A 4,908-nucleotide genomic window follows, 5' to 3' on the forward strand; every position below is an offset into this window, starting at 1 on the left:
ACTACATGTCACACCTATACAGTCTCCCCGCAAGACACGCTCCCATGACCTTCCGCACCAGATAACAAGTCTACACATCCATACCACCGGCCGTACTAACGCTGTAAAGCAAATCAAGAATCCATAACCAGGTTGCAAAGCCTCTTTCACAAAACACCGATCTCAGGTGACGCTCAAGACAATACCAGTTTACTCTAAACATTCAAATCCCTTTTGTCACGCCCCAAACCTGGGGAGGCGTGGCTGGCACTCGATGCCGCACTGGCTCGAGCGAACCACTCTGCAACTCTTTTATTTTCTTTGTAACTATCATGGGCCAACATGGCCACAACTCATAATGTATAACTGTAAGTGTGAAAACACGTTATCCCTGAATCATTTTTCTTAAAACATGAATACGTATGGGCCGTCAAGGCCTCTGACGTACTGTACAAAATGAACCTATGTCTATAAAGCCTCTATCATTAACTGACATCAAATGGGACAGGGTACCGGCCTACCCGTAAATCTGTAGTAAAACTCTGACACGATGACTCATAAACTCGGCTGCACTCCGAATGAGGTGGAGTCTTACGATCCTTCGCTGAATGCCAATCACGTCTACTATGAGGGCTCGTCAACTGATTATCTATACCTGTAGGCATAAATGCAGCGTCCCCAACAAAAGGACGTCAGTACGAATAATGTACTGAGTATGTAAGGCATGTAAATAAGTATATAAAGGACATGGAAGAAACGTGGAGTAAATGACTCAACCTGTAAATCTAGATAGCTCTGTAAATCATGAAATATTTATAAGGTCATGCATATGCGTATAAATGTCATATAATTCATAGGTTTGTACGTACATAACATCATCAAGCCTCTAAGGGCATCCCATCATATCAGCTCGGCCACTGTGGGCAAATCATCAATGTATACCAGCTGATAAGGTGGTGGTGCGTATATAAAGCCATAACCTTTTCCATATCCCATATACATACATACATACATACATATATATATATATATATATATATATATATATATATATATACACATATACGTGGGTAAATGCACGTGTATAAATGAATGCAATGTATAATGAAGTAAGACAATATGATATCTTGGAATGTTATGAGACCCATGAGTAGACAATACGGTAGTAGGACATATGGGGAATCAGGAACATACTTAGACTTGCTTGAATATCACTTTATAGGAATGAATAATGTAGATATCCTTAACTTCTAAGAGTAGAACCACTTATGGAATAGCATTACATTTACATATCGTTACTTGGATCATGCCAAGAAGAAGGAAGGATTAACCTTAACATACCTGAGTCGATTCTCTTTACAATCCCTCTAACACGAGTTAATTACGACCAATCACGTGATGGTAAGATCGGAATAGGGAAAATACGTGTAATATTCTTGAGAAAGATTGCACATTTATCTTTCCATCATTGGCAAGGTTAAATTGACAGCTAATTATAGCAACCAAAATTGTATCAATGGTTACTCTCCATTGCAGTCAAGGTCAATTGAAATAAGATCTATCTCAAATATCAACCTAATGAAGAAAATAGAAATATCAAAGTCAGACAAATTGACAACAGGAAACAGAAAAGAATTTTGATCTTCATTCTCAATGGCTAATTCCGCATTGCAAAGCTGAAGTCATGTCCTATATATAGTCCAAGCTGTTTTCCAACTCAAAGAAGATGAGCAACGTTTCACACAAAGATCAAATAGATGTCAGAATAAAACTAAAGCACTGTTCAATAACAGTTTTGCTTTTTGCCCACAAATAACTAGGCCTCACTCAAGATACAAATCTATAAGCATTATTGCATTTATGAGTGTACTACTATCCATTGAAGACTTTCCAGTGTTTCAACCCATTTAAACACATTCATCACACAAACGTGCACATGAATAGCAAGGACTAGGTCTAACATGAAATAGAAAAAAAAAAGGAGGAAAGATTGAATTAAAAAATAGATAAAAAGAGATGTGGTTTCTATTACCAAATACTTCTATAGTTAAACTCCGTATTTGTTATCAATCCAGCTGACAGATATGTGCCTCAAAAATGTACAAGGACACAAATCAAGATTCACAGAGTAACTAACGTGTTTCATACAAACCTCTAATCAGTAATCAGGCAATAACAAGGACCAAAAAATGGTATCAGTTCACAACAGTTTTTTTTTACAATCATTTAAAAGAGGATTCAATTAAACAAACAAATAAACATAGCAAGGACTACAGGAAATATTCCAAACTATACTACGTCAAGAGTCAATTTTTCAAGAAGTATTAAAAATGTTAGGTGAAAGTATGTATATAAGATGGAAAAGCAGATACTTTAGAACAGACTCCCATTAACTCCAGTGCACAGGCACGATAGGGAAAACTATATGAACTAAGATAATGAAACAGAAATTGTCTTAAAGGAAAATGCATACAAACTCGAGCATTATGGACGGATAATTGGAACAGCGTTGTAGATTTACCACCGTATTGCATGTGTAGCCAACTTCATTTTGGTGAAAACAAGAGAGCACATTCAAACTTCCTGTTTTTGCCAACCAATTCTTAATGTGACACATCTAATAAATGACTAATGAGTCATCTTTAAATTAAAAGGGGGCTGCCACGTGGGGTTTGGTGTTTTATCTTATCCCTTAACTATTAACTAGTATTAAAACCCGCGCGTTGCGCGGAGAATATTTTTGAAGCATTACCGACCATCAACTTTAAGTCTTATTCCCTCTTAAAAAATCAAATAGCAAAACACCATCAAGAAAGAACTTTTCTAAGCCAGTATCAAAATGAGGGGCTTGTACAATAGCACATTCAGAATCCCGACACAATATTCCACTAAGCAGATAATGGGAAGTATTTGGGGCATCTTTATATAATGGAAAAAGTATATCAATACAACCATTTTCCCTAACCGAGTCCTGATAATTTAACCAAGAGTATTAGACACTATTTTGAATGGAACTATACACGTTGCTACTGGAGGAGCTAGAGCAAGCCTTTCAGATTTTACCCCTATCCAAAGTATATGGAGTATCTATAGGGATATCGAGATGTTCATCCGATTCAAACAAAGTACATCACGATTGGACTTCAATATGTCATACATAAAGGTTACACTTTAGGAACCATTTTCCCATTTTACTATACTGGGGATGTTGTCTCATTTGATTGGACTTTAATGTCTCATACCAAAAATATATATCAGAAGTTTGAAGTCATACAAACACAAGAAGATACAAAAACCTTAACTACACAAAGACTTATTCAGCACTTGATTCATTCACTTAACTCACATATAACATTCATAAGTTCCTTCTCATCATTCTTTGATGATATAATAGTGTAAACGCTCACATGCGACATTAATGCAATATTTCAAAATATATGCAGTTGCACTTCTAACATAAATAAAGTTCATATCACAAAGAGTCAACTAATTTCAGATATTAAAACATGATTCTAAATGGTAGAAACCAAATTAAAATACAAATAAAAGTACATCAAATTGTACCAAAGTACTTGTTAATGCAAATATACAAACAATGTCATTTAAAATGAAGTAAATGCAGTCATTCATGGATTTTTCTCCTGTTTAATCGTGGGAGTTGCCGAGGATCTTTCGAAAATAGGCTCTCTACTCCTTCGGGATCAGGGTAAGGTTTGCGTATACACTATCCTCCCCAAACACCATTAGTGGGATTTTATTGGGTTGTTGTTAATCACTCTTTTAACCTTGTTACTTGAAAATTGTGCAAGATCATCACAAACTCTACTATAAATGATCCATCCTCTTCTCTACTTCTTTTGGCAGGGGTCATTGCAGGAGAAGTCATCTCATTATCAGCCATTAAATCCTACAAAGGAAAAATAAACTATTAAAACCATATTGTAGATGAGAAGCTAGAAAGGCAAAGTTTGAATTATTCACCTTGAAAGTTGTGTCTGCATCATGTGTTATTCACACTTAAAATCAAGGTCCTATTAAGAAAATAATGACATAATTAATTTAAACTTGATAATCGATTATAAATCAAAGGGAAAATTGGTATATTATGAAGTATTTGAGTAATGATCACATACAGTGAATGTATCTGCTTGTGGAGAATTACTATATTGCCGTATAAGGTTATCGTCATCGCTGATTTTAACAACATTATAAACTTCCGCATGCACTTTAATGTTGGAGCTCTTAATAGTCACTTTAAACATGACTTTTTTGTCAAGAATGCCATACAACTCCACTGGATAAGAACACTCCTCAACAGCACCAGAAGTCTAAGACCGGATTAGTGTTAGAAGTGCCAGAACACAAAAAGAATTAAAATAATAAGTACATAACTACACCATCACTTAAATCAATAGACTACTTTTCATTTTGGTAGACTGCATTATGTCGTTTTATGCTATGCTTCTTAATTTGTTTCATTATCCAAGTTAATTTAATAGTAACAATATCATTAGTCTACACGCGATTGTTGCTGCCAAAAATGGCAAAAGGAATGGTATCAAAAAAATAATAGAGCTCTTCATTTTCAGTGATATAACAAATGGTGAGTTCTAATAAATATAAAGGTGTATTGGAGGTTCAGAGTTAATTTTTACTACAATTTTGCAAATTTACCATATTTGCCTTAATTGAAATAATATACTAACAATTAAAATAAAAAAAGATACCTCTATTGAACTTTCATTTAACTCATTAGCAGACTTCCCAATGAGGTTTGTTGCTTCACGATCCTAAAGCAACAAAGATATAAAGCCACTGCGATCCATTACTTTGCACTTTGAAGCTTGTACCCGTAAAGACACGTTTAGAATAAGAAATTGAAACTTAATTTTTTAATTTTTTTAAGTAAATTAGAGAAGCTTATCAAAC

The 4,908-nt window shown here is 34.7% G+C and overlaps 1 long non-coding RNA gene across 1 annotated transcript; it reads right to left on the reverse strand.

Moving 5' to 3' along the window:
• Positions 3,455–4,804, reverse strand: LOC109229563. Its single transcript, XR_002068579.1, has 4 exons — positions 4,707–4,804; positions 4,113–4,307; positions 3,961–4,010; positions 3,455–3,886 (listed from the first exon to the last, which is right to left on the reverse strand). It is a non-coding gene; the product is annotated as an uncharacterized LOC109229563 (long non-coding RNA).

Source organism: Nicotiana attenuata, chromosome 7, assembly GCF_001879085.1.
Source record: "Nicotiana attenuata strain UT chromosome 7, NIATTr2, whole genome shotgun sequence".
In the NCBI taxonomy this organism is placed as follows: Eukaryota; Viridiplantae; Streptophyta; class Magnoliopsida; order Solanales; family Solanaceae; genus Nicotiana; species Nicotiana attenuata.